Raw genomic sequence first — 24,660 nt, 5'->3', positions numbered from 1 at the left:
AGGCACTGATATCTCTGGCCAAATCCAGGGAGAACTGAAGGTTGCCAACAGCCAGGTGCGTGAGCTTGGGAGCAGATTTCACCCCAGTGGAGCCTTGAGATGACTCCAGCCCTGCTCCTTCCCTCGATGGCAGCTTTGTGAGAGACCCTGAGCCAGAGGACCCGGCTAACCTGCACCTGAATTTCTGTTAAAATATATGTTTTTAATAAGAAATACTTATTAGAGCAACCAAAGTAGGCAGGGACTGCCAGATACTTGATCCCTGAAAGAAAGGAACCCTTCCAATAAGGATGAGATGTGTTTACACGCTTCTTCCACTGAGAGCCCTCTACAGGCCACATGGAAGATTCTGCCTAGAACTCAGCCAGAAGTGTTGATCTTATTAGCATCAAGCGACAGAGGATGGAGATTAAGGCTGTCAGAATAACTGTAAATTGAGAGGAAACTCCAGAGTGAAAGTGGGGGTGGGGTCACAGGAGTAAGTCTCCAAATATGTATATAAACTCTCCTCAAACTGCCGGCTGATCTGTGAACTGCATATGTCTGGGACGGGAGACTGAAAATTGAACACCGATTTCAGCTGCTGTGTACAGCAAGGAACATAGTCTTTAGTGTTTGATTCCTACTAACTTAGAGGGTATGGGAAACAACTTGCACTTTACATTGAAACCCCAGCAGGTCCATGCTTTCTGAGTAAATACTATATGTCAGGAATAAGGATTCAGTCTAGGATTAGGGGAAAATGAGACATGTTTGCAATAACCAAATTTTAAACCAGCACTCCACTAGTTCAGGTAATTTTTTCAAGGTGACCAAACACCTAGTAGAAAAAACTCACTCTTCAGGGAGTTGGGGAGAAATAATAGACACCAGATTCTATACAAGGCATCGCTGAAAATTCTTAGTACACAATACTAAATTACTACTATGGGAAAATACTAAGCAGCCTAACATACACGAAACTGGAATAACAAAGGAGGAGGAGAGCCAGAAGGAGCAGAATAAATCAATAAAACAGTAATGACCAAATATAACAAATCATGTAAAAAAGATTTACTTACTGACTTAAACTTATTAAACCTCAAGAAGGTAAATACAAAGAAAACCACATAAAGGAGATCAAACTGATGAAAAATAAAAAAGAAGAAAAACAAAAAAAGCCAGAGGAGGGGAAAAAATGATATAAGCTGTTAACCCAGAATTTTATGTTCTGAAACATATTCAGAGAAGACAAAATACAAACATTCTTCAGTTAGTTTTCAAGACTTACAAAGCTAGAGTAATTAAGGCAATCTAGAACACATGTAAGGCTAAATACATAAATAAAATATAATAATGAGTCTAGAAATAGACCAACGCATATATGGTCAGTTGATTTTCCACAACATTGCCAAGGTAAGTTACTGAGGAGACAATAGTTTTTTTGTAACTTAATGAATATTTCTGGAATATTTGGATATCCATATGTACAAAATGAACAAACAACTCTTACTTAGCACCATATGGAAAAACTAAGTTAAAATGGATCAGAAACCTAAGTGTTAAAACTAAATTTCCAGAAGAAAACAGATATTTCAATCTTATTTTAGGCAAAAATGTATTCATTGGAAACATAGGCACTAACCCTAAATGAAAAATATATTAATTTGACTTCAACAAAATTTAGCATCTCTAGTCTTCAAAAGACAATATTACAAAAGGAAAAGATAAGCCAGAAAATAGAAGAAAATATTTGCAATATATATCTGTTAAGTGACTTTTACCTAGAATATAGAAATATTTTTATTACTCAATAATAAGAGAGAACTCAATTTAAAAAGACACAAAAATTTGAAAAGACACTTCATCAAAATTAAATAGATGGGTATGCTAATTTTTTTTAATTATGAGAATAATTTCATAATAATGTCATCTACTTGTGAAAAAACTCATGTTTGGATACCTTAAATAACACGTTGCTTCGGAAACAGTGATCAAGAAGCTTGGGTTGACAGCAAAGAATGAAAAGATATATTTGAGCTATAAAGAGAAGGGGCAGGAAAACAAAGTTCATAAGACAGAAAATCAAAATACAGCACACTTTTAAGACTCAGAAAGTTAAAGTGGCAATTGGTCATTTATGAAAAAGAAATGAACTAATGAAGACCAATGGACTGAAGATGAAGAAAAGGCTGCTTGTTCTGAAGATAAATAGGCTCGGAGGGGAGATAAGAGGAGACAGGGTAAAGGGCATAGAATGAATGATAATGCCTGCATAGGTAGCATGTTTATCACTGAAGTAGTTCACAGCACTGCAGATTAAAAACCAAAAGTGTATTAAATCATTTAATAGCTTGCTATGAATTATGTAAGAAGGCCCATTACTGTGGTATGTTGTTATATAAAACTATATGTTCCAGAAAAAATATCCAAGCCATATGCAACCTTCCTCAGTGATTTCTTTATCAATTTAGAATTCTTTCATGTGAACTAGATCAAGCATTAAGTGACCCTCAGAGGAGTAACAAATCTTGTGTTCTCCAGAATGGTGCAATAAAATTTAGCCACTCACAGTCATATGAATTCATCACTGGATCTGTTAAATGCAAAAAAAAAAAAAAATCAAACTTGTGAGATGTCATCAAAATTTAGACAACATATACTTTTTTCCTCAATGAAGGAATGGCCTTAAAGAATTAAAGGTAATTGCTGAATCTTAAGAAAGTTTGTGAAACTTTTTTCTTTTAAAATCTAAAATAAGACATATGTAATAGGAATATCTTTGTTTTTGAAATAAGTATTCATATATCAGTATGTTAACAGTAATAAATGGCAACTAAATTTATGCAAAGGAAATGGAAACTAATTAGTTACATATTGATTATATATTAGTATCATTAGAAACAGTGATTTAGCTGAAATAATACCATATCATAGACTTAGGGTTTGGAATTTAGATTTTGGGCTTTCAAATAAAAAAAAATACAAAGTCATATGCTTTATGCATTCAAGACCAAGAATAGCAAATTAAATTTTGATGAACATAGATATTATTTATGTACTAGAAACTAATTAGTGTGAATTTTTAAATGGGAAATAGTTTTGTGCTGCTACACACAGAAAGGATTAATCACTAGGATTAAAAACAGACATTGGATCACTTGCTACTTTATTTTATAAATTAATCAGTAAATCAACAAATGTTGATTAAGCAGTAATGATTTTCTAGTAATGTACTGGACAGTGCAAGAGATACAAAGGAAGAAAAATATGTAAGTCATATAATCAAAACCTCAACTGCTGGGTGACCACCATGACTTATTTATGATTTTTAAATTTTATAACACAGATAAGAATTCAAAGTGTATTGTAATTGAATTCTTCTAAACAAAGCAAAATAGCTGGTATATATTTATGAAAGTACAAGTTTTCTTTAATAGATTGTGAACTTTAATAGCAATGCGGGCTAAAAATTTGCACTAAAAGGTGCCTGTTCTACTATTTGAGATTTTGTAGGAAAAATCAACTGATTTGGTAGACTGAGTTTTTCACTGAATTGGTTAAATTTTGCATAACATCATTTCCGTTTATAAAACCAGATGAAGGTTTTCGAGCATAAATCTAGCCATTAATTTATTATACTTCAACATGTGTTAAGTAAAGCCTAAGGGAAGAAATGGGACTCTGATAATTGTATTTCTGATAGAATTTTTAAATGTCTGCATAGACTGAAAAGGAGCAATATAATTTTGATTATGTTTCTTTTCCATGTGTACACTATTTAATGCACACATACACTCATACATGCTTTTTAAAATACATATCATGGGTTTTAAAGAAACCCATAAATGGAAAGTTTGGCATTCCAACTAAGGTATTTTTAGATATTTGGCTAATATTATTTTAAAAATATTCTGGAGCAATGTTTATTCTTATAATTTACTCTTCCCTCAAGTTTGAGGTCAATCTCAAAAACAGGTATAATAAAAGACATGATATCATGCAAATTTTAATTTTTGTCACATTAGATTTGCTTTAAGTTAAATATCACCAATATATTTAAGTCCTTTGTTAAAATTTCTCCTGTACGATTTTTCTTCCTTTCTCTTCATCTCAGGGTTAACCATCACCATGGTTTTAGATGTATCTTTCAATAATGTTCTCCTCTAGATATATATTTATAAGCTGTAAATAATTTTATATTCTTATAACAATACATCTTTACAAGTCTAGGAAAAATTTTAGATTCCATCTTCTGTTTGGGAAATTAAAATCAGTAAGAAATTGTCAAAAATGTTTTTTGTCAAAATTTCTAAAGTTCGAAATAATTTTCCAGAGGTATATAGATGTCAAGAAATTTATCTCTGATTTTTCAGGCCTCAGGACTTGATATCTAAATTTACTTTGAGGTAAAGATAAATGATTTTTCTAAACATGCAAAATATCATTTATTTCAGTGGTGGTATCCTACTATAACATGAGAAAGGAGAATTCCATTCTTACTATAATTTTAAATACTTAATTAAAAAATGCACAGGCTATTATATCAATCTAACCTTTTGGTTTTCTTTTTTCCCTTAGATAAGTACAGGAGGAAACTTATGTTTGGTATTTCCCTACATAGGGTAGGCATGCCATTAAACAATATCCACTAGAGGGGTTTAAATGGAAAGGAAAGAGGATTTTGCTACCCCTTATGGTGAAGTAACACAAATGAATTCACAGTAACATTTACCCTCCCACCTGAAACAACAACAAGAACATAAGTTCATTCAAAAAGAACTAGATCACATGAAGACTTGTATATCTGTTAATGACATTGTATTTATTGTTAACCTTTCCATAAAGAAAACCCCAGGCCCATATGATTTTAATGGTAAATTCTACATATATTTAAAGAACTAATAATAATACTAATTCTAAGGAAACTCTTCCAGATATCTGAAGAGGAGGAAACATTCTTTAGTTCATTCCAACATACTAGAAGTACTCTAGACATTATAAGAAAACTAGAGATAAATTTCTTCACGGACATAGATGCAAAATTCTAAGCAAATCAAATCCAAAGCATATATAATAATATCTCTTGACCCTATGGGGTTTATCCTAGGAACGCAAGTTTGGTCTACTATCTGAAAATTTCTCAGTCTAATTCACCTTATAACAATTTTAAAAAGAAAAACCATATGACACTCTCAGTGCATACAGAAAAACATCCATTCCTCATTATGAGACCATAAAAAGTCAACAAAAACAATAATAATGAATTTCTCTGCAAAGAAAAAAACAAGGATACTTCCTGAACCTGGTAAATGACAGTTAAGAGAAACCTGTGCTAACCTCACACTTAATTATGAAAACTGAATGCTCTCTCCCAAGATCAGGAACAAGACAAGGAAATCTACCATCACCACTTACACTCAACATTGTACTGGAGTTCTAGCCAGTACAAAAGACAATAAAAAGAAAAGACCAAGACTGAAAATGAAGTAAAACTATCTTTTTTCACAGAGAACCTGATCACATGTGCAGAAAATCTGGTGGAATCTACCAAAAAGCTACCAGAATTAATCTGAGTGTATGAAGATTGCAGTATACAAGATTCATATAAAAATTAATTATATTCCTGCAGGCACAGATAAAAGAGCCCCAAGAAAAGCCTGCTCAGTCTAGCCAAAGGCTCAGAAAAAGAGACACCTGGAAGGAAACCTTTCCGACAACTACACACCCTACTCCAGCCAAAAATCAAAAACTGCTCCTTCCTCGGCTGCAAAGTCGGTTATGAATCTGAACCTCCACCACCAGCCAGCAACTACCTCGGGGTTCCCAAGTGAAATTCGAAACTGGCCCCCCATACACTGGGGGCAAAGAGACCGAGAAAGAGGCAGATTACTCCAATTGGTAGGTGGCAGGTTTAATAAGCAAAAGAACTTACCAGGCTTGTCTCTGGCAGCCGCAAAACCAAGTAGATCTCTGTACCCTTTCGCCAGGGTCTTGAGTTTACGTAGAGGCCTTACCTGGGTTCAGCCACATCTACAGTCCCGATGGTCGCAATAACGCGACGCTCTCAAGGCTCCGTCCTTGAAGTGGCTCCTAGTTATTACAGAGCAGTGGGTGGAACATACATTCCAGGGAGTTGTGGGGTAAGAAGCTTCCAATTGCCTGGGTCTTGCCTGGGTCAACCCACAGTCACCTCCTCTCCACGAACTCCTCCAACAGGCTCTTCCTGTGAGTCTGTAATCATTTCAAAATTAAAAATAAAAACAACGTAAATCCACGGTGATTGCCGAGGGCCAGGGGTGGGAGGGGGAAGAGGTTGTAAAAGCGAATGAAAACTTCCAGGTGAGGGTGATGGAATTCTCTTTCTCTTGATTGTGGCAGTGATAACACAGATGTATATATTTGTCTAATTCATCAATAGGTATATTTAAAAGGGGTGCATTTTACACTCCAATAAAATTGATTTATTGTAAATTCACTTAAATGTAGAAAAACATTTTGTCGTAAACAGTTGGGATAATGTTGATTAAAATATTCACACTTCGGGCTTCCCTGGTGGCGCAGTGGTTGAGAGTCCGCCTGCCGATGCAGGGGACGCGGGTTCGTGCCCCGGTCTGGGAAGATCCCACATGCCGCGGAACGGCTGGGCCCGTGAGCCATGGCCGCTGAGCCTGCGCGTCCGGAACCTGTGCTCCGCAGCGGGAGAGGCCACAGTAGTGAGAGGCCCGCTTACCACAAAAAAATTTAAAAAAAAATAAAATAAAATATTCACACTTCTTCTAGTCAGTATGGAGTTTCAGTTTGCATTTAACAAACTACAATATTTTTTGGTAAAATTTAAAATCAGGTGTTGATTTTGCATATATTTTTGACAAAATGATACCGCATTATAATATAGTATTTTTCATCTCATTGGATTGTAACATTAAAAAAATTTTGCCAAAATATGAGGTGTTTCATCAGTTTCCCTATGAAGCTCTTAGAATAACTGGAAATTAATTCTCTTTAATATGTTCTTTCATGTTATAGATTTTTCTCTTCTGCAGGTATTAACTGAGCTTGCAGATCAGATCTTGATAATGGCTTTGTTTTAAAATATGATACCCTAACACGTTCCTGACCAAATCTTCCAATTTTCCCCCAAATTTGAAGTAATGTTTTAAAAAACTAATTGCATTGTACTGTAAACGGATTAAGAGGTAGACAATGAAGTTGACATGGTTAGAAGGAACAAAGTTTTAAGTAGAATTTGAGTGGTCATTTTATTAGTGAGTATTTCCACATTTGATGACTTTCTCTTTCCTAGGCAACATCAAAGCTACAGGGATATGAATTTTGGGAAAATAAGAACTCTATATATATGAGAGCCCAGTGTTGAGGGACCACTTTTTAGTACGAGTCAGAGCAACAGGTTCTATCTAATGATGCTTACTACTTGGCCTTAAAATAACCAGAACAAACCTGGGTCTCACTCTATGCTTTTCTTATACAGGTATATTAGAAGTTTCTTTCCAGTGTTAAACAACAACAATAGCAACCAACTATATGATAAGGAGGCATTATGAATATGAACTGTTCCCCCATTTAAATTAAACAATATGTTTTCTTAGCACTTTTTTTTAATCTCCATTATATTGGTACAATAAAAAAGTATGACTTGGACTCACCTCTACTGGCCTTCTTTATACTATAGCCTTTCCTTAGTACTTACAAAATATTTAAATTGTGAATCACTTGATAAGGTAATATTTATAAGAACTGATACATAGGCCTGCACTAATGCAGTACTAAATGTACTAATCTGTACACATTAGCAATATTGACTGTAAACATGAATTAAGGAACTACTATACAGACACTAGCCAATGCCTCATATAGTGCATATATTCAAGCTCAATTCATAGACACAAATCTATCTTTCAAAAAATAACAATTTACAGTTCCATTTGAATTGTGATGAATATAAACAAATACATAAATAAACAAAGCAAATTCATAAATAAAGAGGTATTCAACTGGGACATCTGCTCAACAGATAATAAAATGCAACTTTGCTAAGAATTTACTCATCACATTATTACATATAGACCCTGGACACAAACTCACATAATAATGAGAAAAGAAGCTTGTTAGAGTTTTATTTAAAAAGCTTGGAATTTGGAGAGGTTTTGCCAGCTACGTAACTTAAAATTAGGGTAAAAAAACTGAGAAACGAGGAAAATGAGTAAAGCTGATACTCACACTTGATGTCAGTCCCTAATTTAAATACCTATTTTTAAAATAGTTTTCTCACTATGCTACAAAAGGAGAAAAAAAAAGAAAAAAAAAGATAGGTAGGGACCAGAGAGTTAAGTAACATGTTAATTCAAAAGACCAAACAAAAATTCTTCTTTCACTAGGGAAGCCTTCAACATTCCCCATTCTGATGAATGTTCTAGTTCCTATTGACTAAAGAAGCTCAATTAAAAGATGAAACACAATTTAATTTAATACATACCATAAGTATCTTATTCAAGAAAGCAGTTATACATTTTACTTCAAATAAGAAGTGCTTCCAGGTTTGCTAGCCAGAGGCAAAAAATAGAAGCAGAATCGTGGTTGTGCTGCCTTATGACAAATTTCATTAGTATGCTAAGAATTATTCTGTCAGCCTTTTTTTAGGTAGACATTTAATTAGATTTGTCTTTAAAAACCTTAAGTGAGGGGAAGACAGCTGCATACTTACCTTGAAAATGACATGCTACGTTTTCCCTGTAAGCTGAACTGCTACAGCTGTCTGATAATTTTTGTTCTTTTTAGGAAATGGTTTGTAAGAACTAGACAAGTGATCGAGTTTCAGCTGTCTGATAATTTTTGCTCTTTTTAGGAAATGGTTTGTAAGAACTAGACAAGTGATCGGATTTAGGGCCATACTGACTTTTACAGGATTTGGGGAAGGCTGGGCAAAAGAACAAGGGGAAATTTATATCAATGCTAAAAGTTGGTCATGCACTTGTGATTTCTGCTGGTCTGCTCTGGCTTATTCATTATGATATTAATATGTCTTTTTCAAAAACAGAAAAAAATGACATAAATTTTGAAATGCAAATATTACAGACAAAGGAATAGATTCAGTCCTGCCTATGCGGTAATTTAAAATCAGTGCATTATATATATGACATTTCATTCCTTTCCAGTAATGTTTTCTCCTCATTCAAGTCTATGAATTACTCTGGAGGCACTGGAATATTCATTTATTCTTGGTTACTTTTGCACAGTCTGTTATTATAGATGAAATACACTGATGCTAATGGGAAATATATTGCTAGCGAGACAGTGACAGTGAAATGAAGAATTTCCAAAAATTACAGTGCCAGAAGTTCCAATGTTAAGCCTGGGAGTTTTATTCAAAACATTTAAATCACATGTTTGATGTTTGTATAAGTCATGGGCTCTGGTAGACTCAGGGAGGGATAGGCAACTGGTGGTACTGGCTGCCTAGGAAGCATGTTATGTGTGGGATCAATGATTTAGAAGAAACCTATGGTAGGTAGAAATAGAAAAGGCTTTAATTTTCTGGGATCACATAGCAGAGGTGAAGGTCATAGTTTAACAGTAAGATAGACCAAACACAGGAGGAGAAAAATACATGTTGATAAAAAGATTAAAAATGAAAAAAACCCAGAAGCTTGTTATCCAAGCTCTTTAGAGCCAAGAGATAGGAACAGGGGCAAGGAGGTGCCCCAAACAGCTTATCAAACAATTTACTGAAGACTAGCTTGTTGTGATTGCTCCATCGGTCCAAGCCAGGGCAATTTCTTTGCTGCGGGATTTTCTGGCTATATTCAGTGTATTTCAAGGATTAGCAACGAAACATCCCTGGAAATGTTTTACAACGTTATGTTTTAAACTCATCCTTATTTATAATCAATTATGCTTCTTACACTCTCTTCTATGAATTAAAGAAGCTTAAACAGCAGACAAGGGAGGCTGCCTCAGTGAGCTTGCCACGTGATGAGAAGAGAATTGGGCAATTTCAGAAAAGCAGCACCATGAGATGAAGCCAAAGCTGAGTTGGGCATTCATGCTCAGTTCCCTGTTTCAGTTGTCTTCCCAGTTCAATCACTCACTCCTCCTTTAGGAATTACTCTTTAGGGAGGAATCAGGGCTGGAGGTGGTACGGGTTGGAGTGAGGACAGATATGTCCCTCCCACATTTTTCCTCTGTCAAGATGGCTTTACGTGCCCCTTCCCCAAACTCTCCCCATCATCTTACATTCTTTATTCACTGGGCTGAACAATTGATCCTAGAATCAACCAAAGGGAGACTGGTCAGCAATATGTAGGGAAAGTGAGATTTTCACCTTTGTGGAGCTGCTCTCCCATCTGCAGTTACATAGCTCCACTGTGAATACTCTCAGTGTTACTGATAGGCACTTAGCTTTTTCCCCTAAACTTCAGGCTCTGAAAGGCATTCCAGGCAAAAATATTCACACCCTAGTCTAAGTCTTATATCTAGTATTTCCAGGCATATGTTCTGAGACGGCTCATGAGTATTACACAATAAATCCAAATGCCAGTAGAAAATTATTCCATCTAGTTAGATGTCAGCATTATTAAAATATGCTAAATTTGAACCAATATTTATTCCATCACTTTATTGTATTCCAGTTGAAATTAAAGGCCGTAAGTCAGATAACTTGCTCCTTTAAATTGTAAAGAAATCAAAAGCTAAATTTCTTAAGTGTAAAGAAATTAAAATCCCCAAATTTATACTGAATAGTATGGGGATTCCTTTACCAACTGCGACCTAGGCTGTGATCCAGTGGGACTGGTATAGCCAAATACAGAAATTGAATTATTGCAATAAATCCTCTTAATCTAAGGCTATGGACATGTTTTAGCCAAAACTCTTAAATTTTCCACCTACTTTTTCAGTGCTCAAAGTAGTGTTTGTGATTACTTCTCAAAGTTTCAAAATAAAATACGTGTTCAGGAAGTCTAATGGATTTCCATAATCTTCCCCTTATATTTATTTAACTTAAAAAACTGAACTAAGGAACCCAGCTTACCACACAGAAAGTAGAGAATTGAAGCCTGCAAAGTCTAGGTACTTATGAATGAAACAGAAGGCTGAGTTGTGCAGAGCACACTTTCTATTCTTCTACCAGTCTTACTAACTGGGTCAATGAATCCTATCTTGAGGAAGTGTTCCTTCATACTATTTCCTTTCTGGTGAGTAAAATGGAGCTTTACTTCCCTCTATGGAAGTTTGAGGATGAAAATAGCTCTTTACCAACTACAATAGATATACCAGAAAACTGCTAATTAAAAGAAAGATGGGCTCATGTCATTAATACTAGACATGATTTAAAGACATCATTTTTAAGGGCAAAGTACTCTGTCTTGATGAAGTGTACCATTTAAAATGAATGTATAATTTCTGTGCTAGACATATGTAGAGTTTTCCTTCTTAGCATATTTTTCCTCGTTGGGAAAGAAGAACTGCTCTCTTTTGGCTCAGATGGGCCTAACCCCACTTGCCACTCCTACGTAGGTTCAGGCATTTGATGGAGGTCTACTCTCATGAACTTGGACATCAGAAGCAGTTCAACAACAGGCCAGGAAACTACATAAGGACAATCAGAATCCTCTCTGTGGTTTTCCTGTTTGGATTATTTGGGAATCATCTCTCTTTCCAATAAGAAGTATCTATATGATGAGCCACAGGGTTACAGCTAATATCATGTCCACAACATGGGGACAACTTGTTCCAGAAAAAAAGAGATAGGACTTACTTGATGACATATTTAAATACCTGATGGAATTATGCCTAAAACTCAAAAACACTTGAATTTTCAGTTACATTATTTAGTAAATTCTTCTTTTGCTTAAATCGGTTTTACCAAGTTTCAGTCTTGTATAATAATAATTCAGAACTGATGTGACATCTGTACTAAAAGAATACCAAGTAAGATTTAGCCAAGATCCATGTTTAAAGATGTTTACCACAGTAAATCTGGAAAACACACAAACTGCTGTATTATATTTTCATAAACTAGTACAAAGGAAAATTATGTGTTTGATATAGAACAATCTTCAAATTATATTAATTCAAAAAAGATAGGTACAAAACTATATGTATCTAGTATAATTAATTTCATGAAAATTAAAATAATACATATCAATATGTAAATTTATGCATCTATGTTAGCATACATAAATTCTGGAATTACAAACACAACTTTGTTATATTTGAGCACAGAGAATAGAGATTGAGAAAAGGAAGATTTGCTAATAATTTTATCACTTTTCTTACCTTGATTTTTTTTTTTTTTCTTTTTTGCGGTACACAGGCCTCTCACTGTTCTGGCCTCTCCCATTGCGGAGCACAGGCTCCGGACGTGCAGGCTCAGCGGCCATGGCTCACAGGCCTAGCCGCTCCACGGCATGTGGGATCTTCCCAGACCGGGGCACAAACCCGTGTCCTCTGCATCGGCAGGCAGACCCTCAACCACTGTGCCACCAGGGAAGCCCTCTAACCTTGATATTTTTACCATTAATTAAAAAAAAAAATTTAAATAGAGATTACCTTTTGGTGTAATTATGAGCCACTTTTATTCTTCTTTGTAGGATCCTAACTTGAAATTACTAATGAATATCATATTTCAAAAATGTATATGAAGGTGAAGGTGGCACAGAGCTATGAATGATAATATATCTAATTTCAGTAAGATAGTAGCCCCTTGAAGAGAAGGATCATGGTTTCTTTTTCTTTTCTCCTTAATGGTAGCATATAAGTTCTGCCAAGTTGATTTGATATAGAACGAGTAATATGGTTTGATGACATGTATTAATTGCCAAGTTCTTCCCTCTTCTCTCTTAGAGAAACTGCGAGCCTTGTTTGAAAATGTATGATTCTTCCAAAAAGCATCTGAAAATTACAAAACTGAAAATGAAATAATCATTTCATCTACTTTATGGCCAACTTCACATAGAAAAATGAACTTAAAAGCAGCAGGAATTGTGTGACCTTTGCAAAATATCAAAGACTCTTCCTCTTATAATTGTCTTCCAGTGAATGAATTTCTTAGGCTTTAGGACAAATTGCAGGGTTCATCCAACCTTGAACATTCAGTACATTTTCATTTTCCTTTAAAGAAAGCACTGGTATGATGCTTAAATAGCTGGTGGTCACATATGAATATAGGAAACATAACTTCAATGGCAAATCTCAAATTCTGCTATACTGCTACATCTGTAGTCAATGACTAATGTAAATGAAAGTTTCAAAATTTTCTATGTACTGTATGCATTTTTATTCCTACTCTTTTATTTGTGATTATTTATGCTAGCTTGTGATTTTGTATCATTGTAATTGCAAATGAAAGGTAATTGTAATATGGTTATAAAACATAACATAGTAACATTTTAGGTGATCCTCCAATATGTATCCAAAGCTTTCTGTTAAAGTTCAGTTTTTCTTTAAGAGTTATAATTGATCTCTAATTTAACAGAAATGTTGGATCAATGGTTTATTTTTACTACCTATTCCTAATATATCTATACATTAAATTAGTATTTATACAATAAATACAACTTAAATAATGATCAAGTTCATCTTACTGCATTCAGGGAATGTTGAAAAATACAGGATTTAGAATTATCCCAAGGCTGATATCAGGTATCTTTCTCAATGGCTTAATCAAAATTATATCAACTTAATGATGACTCTTACATACAGTAAAAATTATTATATTTAAATTAATCCCCAAAAGTTATGTATTTGAAGGCAGTGTACTTTGTCTTCTTTAAAATAGCCCCTATTGATTTGAACTCTCTCACTGAAACTATAATGCTGAAATGCATCCATATACCACAATCATTCATTACTATTTTTAAAGGGAACCTCAAATATAAGCATATCTATTTTCTGCAAATAGATACTTTAATGCATTCAAAGATCAGTTTCTTTTACTTTTTTTTTTAAACCTAAATGTATTTTTTTAATTAATTAATTTATTTATTTTTGGCTGCATTGGGTCTTCATTGCTGCATGCAGGCTTTCTCTAGTTGTGGTGAGTAGGGACTACTCTTCACTGTGGTACGCAGGTTTCTCACTGTGGAGATTTCTCTTATTGCAGAGCACAGGCTCTAGGTGCATGGGCAACAGTAGTTGTGGCACGCAGGCTCAGCAGCTGTGGCTCGCAGGCTCTAGAGCTCAGGCTCAGTAGTTGTGGTGCACTGGCTTAGTTGCTCCACAGTATGAAGGATCTTCCTGGACCAGGGCTTGAACCCATGTACCCTGTACTGCCAGGTGGATTCTCAACCACTGCACCACCAGGGAAGTCTCTCATTTACTTTTAAAATACAAGGTCTTAAGGGTAATTCTTTTAAGGCAGCTTTGCAATGCTGTTGTAACTGGATGGTTTTCAGGTATCTAAAGTTGGGTTATTTTTCCCAGGAGTACATTCTAACAAATGTCCAAGTGATTTCAGGCAAAGCTACTATTTTTTTTTTTTTTTCTGATACTGTCTTTTTTTAGCTTCAGGTAGTTTTTTCCCCCCTGGCTGTCCTCTTTGGCCCTCCATAGCTGCCTTTAAGCCCCATGTCACATAGCAGGTACCACAAAGAGACAACTGCTGGAACTCTTGTGCTGATGGAAGCTTTTATTTCTTCAGCTTTTGCACAAAGTGATTCTTCAATTGCTTCCTCCTTCTGTCTGTTCTCCCCTATCCTGACTTTGGGTTATATTGTTCACTTTCTATTTTCAACCTTGCCTTGTCTTTTAAAAAGACTAGATTTTCAGCATTGTTTTCTTACCCATAATCTTGTCTACCTGTTTTCCAAGAATTAGGTCCTTTCTGTACACTGCTTTGGGCTGCCTATCTCAATAAAGCTACCGTTTTTTAAAGGAGCTTTGAAACAAAGACAATATCATGGGACTATGAAACAGCAAACTGGACAAATCGTCAAATGGGTTTTCCTTGTCCCCTCATTTATAACATCAAAGGCTACAATTAGAATTGAATTTGAAAACACAGATTAGAAGGTATATTTAGACACTAATGATCTTTGAATAATTATAGAATTAATAATGAGAACTTAAATTTGCATTGTAAATTTTAATTTTCAAATGTATCTGCACAGATTTTATCTTATTGTGTCTTATTACAAGATATTGAAATTCCATCTTATTGCATTTAAAAATAATTATTTTTTTTAACCCTTTTAATTTTTACAAGTTTTATTGACAGAGCAAGTATATTACACTCTATTTTGCAGGATAACTTCTGTGTGTTCTGTGTATTTAACGTCTCTACAACATTTTTTAATGATCTCTTAGCTCAAAGAATAATTATTTACGGCTACCAAAGCAGACTTCAGAACCCAAGTTTACTAATACCTAGAACAAGACCTGTCCCATTACTCGACACTGCTTAAGTTGAGATGGTTCCCATTCATTACTGTTCATGGTCTACAATATGGTAATGCTTAGATAAAAAGTTATGGGTACTAAAGACTGTACTTCAAATACCAGTTTATAAACTAGCATGTATTTAGAAAAGGGGACTCCTAGAAAGATTTAAGAAACAATGACAAATGAGACTGAATCAGATGTCAATGTTCTTTTAAAATGATAACAAGACACAATTTAAAGCAACATTTGAGTTTTGGTAAATTAGATATCACTTAAGTTGGATTCTCATTGTTAAAAACCATCTTAAAAAGCTTCTCCAAGTTAATGGTTCATAGTACTAAAAGCAAAGCTCACAAGTGTCAGAGACGGAAAGATGTGTTTTTTATGAATATATTGAATATTTATATGTTTACATATGTATTTATGTATATTACATATGCATTTATACATACATATATAACAATTGATTACTATGTATATGTTTATATAAAGAAATATAGAGGGTAATATGTATTTATATATATATATACACAAATTACATGCATATAAAATAGACATACTCATGTATATATGTATATTGACTAATAATTTTGCAAGGTATTTTCACATGCCAATGCATATGCATGGATTTCCTTTTGACTGAAAAATGTACACTGGTTCAATCATTTGTATTCATTGCTATTGTATACCCCCTTCTATTATTCCCAGAGACATGAAGCTAAGAGAATATAAATATCTGCCTGAAGCTAATACACTCAGATTTTCTCTACAGACAAGAGTTCCTGAAAATGGTGAACAAAGAGAGTAGAAAAAAGAGAAAATCTAAATATAAAATAATATTGACTTCACTTCTTAATTTCCAGTAAGCCCATCCTAATTTCTTCCTGATTATGGGTTAGTATTGGTCAATATTTCTTTTTGTAGCTAATAGAGCAATAGTATATAATATTTTAATATTGTAAATGGATTCACTTTTTAGTTCACTGGATGAAGGGAAAATGTTATTTGCCATTCTCCTATGCCAATATGTATCATCAGAATTATCGAAGGGGGAAAAAGTTGCAGTGGTGACGATATTCTTTAAAAATTTTAATTTAACATTTCCCTGAGCTTTGCAACTAATTTACTATTTCCTCTGCTTTCTATCATATTTTCTGCTGATAGAAGTTATGAATCTCAAATAGGGTCTTAATATCTATTAGTATGTTTCTGCAGAGAAAAACCAATCTCTTAAGGATATAAAATAAACAACATGCTCTGATTAAAGAAAACACTGTAGAAAATAAAATATTTTTAAATGTAATTTTTAAGCAAAATATTAACAACAACAAAAAATAATCAAGAAGAAGGCTATATGTTTTACTATTTAAAACTGTTATTTTACAGAATATATATTCTAAAAAATTAGCTAATAGCCAAACTTCCAGGAAGGATATTTCTTGTAATTTGCTGACAAGGCTATCTTAAGTTTAAATATAAAGAAAAGTTCATGACTTTGAGTATACATAAAATAGAACCAAAATGCAGTTTGCAAATATTTAATGGGAACACTTACCAAGAATAAAATAACAAGGACCACAGAATAATAAAGCAACACAATACTTATTTTAAAAAATAGAACTATTTTGACAAACCAGAAATTAAATGAACAAAAAATGGTGACGGATATCATATAATGGCATACATTCCTTCTATATGATGGAACGTGAGCTGATCTATTTTTCAAGTCCAAAGGTGTGCAATAATTGTTTTTGAGATTTAAGTAAATGCACAGGTTTGTCAGATACAAGTGATATAATTCAAGCATAGCCAATAGCCTATATCATCATATTAACCAAGCAATTTAATGCAATGTTTACCTCTTTCTTAGGCTTATAAGAAAATATTTAAATGTCAAGAACCATGATCTTGTTCACATTGGAGGTAACATTTGTTAAAGGTTATTCTGAAAATCTACAGATTATGAAGAATGGTTTTTAAAAAGTTATAAATGAATTAGTTCAGTCTATATAAATAGTATACGTGGGTGAGACCCAAATAATGATTAATTTTTACATCTAGTCAACTGAAAAAACTGCTGAATAGATTTATTTCTTAAGCCTGTTTTTCATCTAGATGTGTTTTCCCTCTAGCTTTCTATTGATTTTCCCACTACTTCCAAGGGTCATTCTACTGGTTCAAGAAAATGTTATCAACCATGTCAAAAAATACATTTAGTGATAAGGCAATACATTTATTTAAATTGTTATGGAAATGTTAAATTATAAATATATAATGGTATATATATATATATATACACACACACACTGTTTTGTAAAATGATATTTGATAATAACATACATATTTCATAGCCATAATATTGAATTTAGCTTATGCATAACATGACAGATGAAGAAAAATAACTTTTAAGGTTCTAAAAATATAAACCTGAAAAGAAACTTTTTCCCCTTAATAAAAACAAAATAAAGATGGTGTGAACGAATTGACTACAGTAATGTTAAGGATATTTAAAATGATTCTTCCTTTATGTTTTAAAACAATATAAATAGAAAATTTTTATTTTGTAAAAATTATTTTATTCTATTATATACTAAAAACAGGGATGATTTCAAATGAAAAGGTGTCATTTTTTTTTTTTTTGTCATCAGGGAAATTCAAACTAAAATAGCAATTAGATATCATTAAATGCCCACTATGGACCCAGAAGTTTAAAAAAAAAAAAGAAAAAAGATAAAAGATGTGAAGAGCAGGAACTCATGAACATTGCTGGTGGTAGTGCAAACTGGCACAAGTTCACCACTCCGGAATACTCTTTGGTCTTCCCTAATGCTAGGTTAATATTCTTACAGCTGGGAATCAGCAAAACTGCCCCTAGTTACAGAACAGAAATGCATGCCTATATGCAATAAAGATATGCATTCTATGTTCCTAGAGTAATATTCAAACATCCCCAAACTGGAAACACATGCCTGTGAACCATAGAATGGATAAATTAAGTTGGAGTATAGTAATACAATGGATAAGGTAAAGTAACCAGATTTAAATAACAACTACATACAAAACTTCCACAAATCTTACAAATATATGAACAAAAGTTCCCAGACATAAAACAGTAATAATTTATAATTCCATTTCAATTAAGTTCAAAAGTAAATGAAGCTTATTTCATTGCTGGGAGAGTTGTTACCCTGGGTGGGGAGATAATGTTTGGAAATGTGTACAAAGGTGGTTTCTTGGTAAGATTATTGACCCCTGTGCTCACTTATATTGAAGATACATATTCATGAATTACACTTCAATTTTTTTAAAAGTTTAATTAAAAAAATACAATGATGCTTGAAATGATCAGAGTAAAAAATCAAGTGTTACCCTTATTTCCTAATCTTTTAAATAGCCATGATTTAAAACTGACGTGACCAACCTATCAGTAATACCAAAAGCCAGGCATTATGCACAAGCTCATTTATCAACTACAGTGAGTATTTTTGCAATGTATTTACCAGATGTCCAGCCCAAAATATTGTCACTCTGGTGTTTCTTAAGAGCTCATCAATATTAGCCCCAAGGAACTCCGGTTGGAGACCTGGGATTTGCTTTCATTGTCAATATCTACTGGCCTCTCCAGGTAAGTCCATCCTCGGGGAAGATTTTCCAAACTGGATTAAGGTAACCTTCCCACTTTATCATGATTAGAGAACTGCCTCCTTTCACTGACACCTATAAACTATTTTTAGTTAAAATGATAAGGGTCTTGGAAAAATTTAAAGCATAAGGTTAGAAATCTGGGAAAATACCAATTCTATTAAACACATATAAGGTACCATTATAAGTCACTTCAATTTCAAAGTTTATTTGCATTTCAGTGCCCTGGGCCATCTCTTGAGTATATAGAAACAATGTGTCTTGGTTCAAAAAAGATTTGCAAATAAGTTTTCTCCTTAACATTTTTTTTTCTTTCTTTCTTTCTTTCTTTCTTTCTTTCTTTCTTTCTTTCTTTCTTTCTTGTTTTTTTAGCAAAATAACTCTTTTTTGTCACTAACTTTAAAATTTTTTTACAATATTTTAACATTGTAATTAATATTTACACTGGCATCTAATCAAATTTGGTAACTGATAACTATATGCTTATTTAACATTGTAATTAATGTTTACACTGGCATCTAATCAAATTTGGTAACTTATTTGGTAACTGATAACTGATAATCAAATTTGGTAACTGATAACAGTGATTTGTCATCTGAATCTAGGAATTTCTATCTGTGTTGAGTAATTTCTTGTAAAGGATACAAAACTGAAAAACTATGAAATGATTTCAATTTCCAGACAAGCCAAGAATCCCTTGTACAAGATTCCAATAAGTAAAAAGAAAGTTACACAAGGAACTGAATCTCTACATAATTCTGACAAACACTGTGACTGTTAATGCTCAGTTCCCAATAAACAATTTACCACAGACATTCTGAACTCCCACTGAGCTCAGAATTATTTCAGTAAATGTTCTGAATATTAAACCAAAATATTTTTTCATGTTATCTCTTCATTAACACTACAGTTATATTGACTTGATTTCCAGATATTTCTAAATAGTTTATCATCTCATCACTTTAGGTGTTTGTTGTTGTTATCAAATAGTGAGAAAATACAGGGAAGCTCAGAAATAATAAAATAAATCATTGTGTTCTATGATTTATAGTTGTCTAACCAAAGCAGTAGTAAATTTATGAGAAGTGAGAGTGGTGGGTAGGGGAGAGCTAAAGGTACATAAGGCTTCAAAGAGCAAGTAGATCTCTCAGGACATGGGTTGACAACTCTTCACCATCAAATTCCAAATATGTATGTATCCCAATCTATCTGTCTAAATATTTTCCATGAAGGGGAAGTATTTGCCAATCAGTGTGGAATAAAACAAATTATTGACCCAAGTACCTAAGCCATTTTGTAATCTTGTGTAAAGTAAAATGAATATTACTGAGGTTTTAAACTTCCTTTTCTTTGTGTTTCAAGACATAATGCTCCTTATTCATCTTAATGAAAAGATCCACGAGTCAGAGTAGTGGAAGAGAAAACATGCTACAGACCCTCTGATGAGGGAAAGCTTCCTTAGAAAAATAGCAATCAGGGAACACTGCAAACTTAGCCTGTGAGCACACAGTAGAGTTGGCACCCTGAATTTCAGAACAGGGTCATGTGTTTTGAAATCTGCTTCTGTTTTGGTGGCAGCTGGTTGGGAGACCTGGTTGGTCAAGTTACCTAAATTTCCTGAAATTTAGTTCTATATGAAAAATGCTTAGCTCTTTCCCTTAAATAAAGGAATAAAGGCATTGTTTTTTGTTGTTTTTTGATCAGATGATTGGAAGGAGTGTAACACAATAATTTCTGAAACATTGCATTTTACAAAATTTGGGGGGTATATTTTGCAGCATAAATTAGAATATGGGAGTATAGGGTTACAGACACCTTTACGAATAATTTATATCTTTGAAGTCAGGGTCCAACAGAGCCAAATACCTGGTTTCAACACCATTCAAGGTCACTACACTAAGGAGGAACCAAGGGAGATGAGACAAAATGCTGATTTACTACTTTTAGGAGTATAGTTTGGTATACTTGGCAAAAAATAATAAATCTACTAATAAATCATCACTGGCATCTTTATACAAAAACCATACAGAATTTGCATCTTGTTTTCTTTCTCACACTTGATCCTTTCTTATTTTCCGAGTTCAATTTTGAGGCAAATATTACTATCTAATATAATTATTTTTTTTTTTTCTTGCTGTACGTGGGCCTCTCACTGTTGTGGCCTCTCCCATTGCGGAGCACAGGCTCCGGATGCGCAGGCTCAGCGGCCATGGCTCACGGGCCCAGCCGCTCCACGGCATGTGGGATCTTCCCGGACTGGGGCACGAACCCATGTCCCCTGCATTGGCAGGCGGACTCTCAACCACCGCACCATCAGGGAAGCCCCAAATATAATTTTTATATGCAGTTTTCTCAGTGGCTTCTCGGACTCCATTACCTAAGACTTTAAGTCTTTTTTTTTCACAACAGAAGCAATATTTAGGATTATGGTTGATCTTACAAAGATCAAAGAGAGTATATGCAAATCTATACTTTTACTGTTCTCGTTCTGAAACACAAAGAGCCTAAGGATACAAATAAGGGAAAGTCACGGCAAATGAGAAGAAAATATTCAACATTAAATGGAAGCGCAATTTAATTTGCATTAATTGTACATCTATGGCTCAAAACTTGTGGAATGTCATAGCTGTGGTCTCGTTCAAAGGGGACATTAAGCTTTAAAAAACACATAGGGCAATTAATGCTGGAAAACACTTGGTTTTATATTTCAGCCTAATTATACTTTTATAGGATTTAAACTATTGTTTAATTATGTTCTTTATGCAATGTCTCGTAAGAACTAGTTGAGGCCAGGCACAGTAGAATTGACATTTATTTTTATTTTATCACTATTATTATCGCTATCACTACTATTTTCCTATGGGAAGGCAATGGCTCTTCAGATCCTTTTGAGGACACGGACTTAAATAGCCAGCTAAATGGGAACAGATCAGGTCTCACTTTAAGTGAATGCTGATGAATTATAAATGACTGCCCACAATGATTAGATTCAGGTTATCAATTTTTGGAAATCCAATTAAATTAATGATAACGTTAATGTTTACAACACACATCTGAGGAAACACCTGCTTTGAAATTTTGACTTAAAATGATAAATTCCCACTTTGATTTTTACCGTTTTGACAACTTTGCTCACTACAAGAAAAAGCAGAATCTGGATTTGCTCAACCAAATAGATTCTTGCAGAGTGATGATAACAATTACAGCAACAAATTACTGTAACAGACACTGTTAATCTAAGCATTTTACGTGAAACATTATTTCATTTTAACCACTGTTAAGATTTTCAGTATATAAATAAGGGATATATGGCTCAAAGAACTTAATTTACTAATGCACATTCAGTTAATAAATGCACCATCTTGATTCAAAACTCGTTATCGATTCATTCCTTCAAACTTTGTGAGCCAGAGCCATTGTTATCCATATCATCCAGATGTGAATATCTATGTTTAGAGAGTAAAGTAATTTGCTCAGGATTAACATGGAGACTCAATGGTTGAACTCAAAATAATGTATCAACAAGAAGTAAACATCATTGAGCTAAGGGTCACGGAATAAAAGTCTAAAAATTTTTATGTGCAACATCAACATGATCAGCAATGTTCATTAACTGTATTAACACACTCATTGGTTCATGTTTTTAAATTATTAGGTAACTAAAAATTGGTTAACTCAGTTTTTAAAAGTGCAAAATCCTGTACCGTTAAATAAACGAAGTGTATTAAAGAAAACGTATTTTGTAGCACTTAGGAGGTGGAGATATTAAACGGCAATATGTCTTACAAATAAAGGGTGTGATCCTAGTTGCAGGATGTATTACACATGAACTGAACCTACCATTTCAGTTAACTCCTCTGTTACGTATAACATCAAATCTTTTCCTCTACTTGATACATGACCTACAAAAATGCTTAAAGCACCTCATTTAAAAAATTAAAAATCCCCTAGGTTCTATAAATTCTAACTGCCCCAAAAAGCCAGTGTAACACTGCTGTTCCCATTAGGAATTTTAATTGATAACAAAAAAAAAGAAGGACAGAATTTTGTAGGAGAAGGTTCATTGCTGCCAGTTTTCTAGAGATAACCATAAACGTCTGGTTCAGAAATCACAGAAGTATGTTATTTGTGCCCCTCATAAAATCTTGGTAAACTGTTCTTACAATCTTGTAATCTATTTAGGATCTTTTCAGACCAATTTGCTTAAAGAGCTTAGGCTGATTTCTAATGTTTTTAATCAAAGTACACCAACTCTTACAGAAATTATTATCACAAAACTTCACTGAAGTGTCATACACCTGGAAACGGTTATCTGAGATGAGGCAAATGGTAGTGACATTCATATTACACAATGGGAAAGTATGTGAAAGATACCTTATTTTGCCTTAGCTCATCTGAGGTCATGCATTCACTGAGCACAGGGCACTAGGGATTGACTAGCTATAAAACTGTGTATTGAGTTAGCATCAGAAAGGTAGAGAAAAACAAGTTCAATCTCTACATTATATCCTTAAGTTATTAAAATACACACACACACACACACACACACACACACACACTCTGGAAATCTTTCTGTGACCATTCTGCAAGACTGTATCTTCAACTGTAGCCAAGACTGTACCAGTAATTGTACCTTGAGGAAAATCAAGATTTTGGTTTAAAGTTGCTGAGTTATAATGGCAACAGAATTATAACATCACCAGGTCTTGTACATGCGTAGGTCACTTATGGAGGAAAAAATACAATCTCAAAATTCAGAAAGATGACACTTGGAAGTAACTAGAAGACCTAGAAACTCCAAAAGTCTTCTGAAATCCTGTCTTTCAGAAAACACTGTCTCAGGTATAGGAGAAGAATATCAACACCTTCATTCCCTAACCCTCATTATAACTAATTCAGAAATCAGGGATCAATCAAACAGAGAACAAAGTAGAAGGATAAAATAAATATGAAAGCCCCGTCTGTATCTGCCTGTACAGCAGTCCCTAGATGAGCAGTTCAGATGAGCAAGGTAACTCCTGCAGCACCTCCAGCCCCTGCAGCCTTTTGGTGGGTCTCTTTCAGGAAACACTGACAAGAGGCCACTTAGTGACACGCAGCACAACTCCCACCACTGCAGCTGGTTCTAAGACCACCACAACTAATACTCATCACCTTCCTCCTCTACAATGCATTTAGATTTTCCGAACTCTCAACCAGCATCTCTGCTGGTCTTGTGGGATTCTCCCTGGCGCTCACTTCTGAAAGGTCTAAGCCCTGGTCATTATGCCATTATCACGCTGTGCCAAGGGAGGCCCCACTGGATAACTGGGTACCAAACATGCATTTCTGCATTGGTTAGCAGCAGCCCTGCAATATCCTGGTGATCACGTCAAATTTCTTTCTTGCTTTTTATTCTCTAGGTTAACAATGAACTAAGTAAATGGATAGACAGAGCTTGAAACGTAATGAGACTTTTTCTCTGTCATCTACTAAAAGCACTTTTCCTCTGGAAGCCCTTTAAATCTGCAGAGTCCAGAGTAACACAAATTTATCCAAGTAAGCTTCTGGGAGTGACATAAGTTGGGCCCTTCCCACTTACTCCTTTAAATTCTCATATCCAAGTATTCTATCCCTAAGTCCACAGACCATGTAAAATAA

This window comes from Leucopleurus acutus (assembly GCF_964270905.1).
Source record: "Leucopleurus acutus genome assembly, chromosome: 9".
Lineage (NCBI taxonomy): Eukaryota > Metazoa > Chordata > Mammalia > Artiodactyla > Delphinidae > Leucopleurus > Leucopleurus acutus.
Note: the sequence above shows the minus strand (reverse complement) of the source record.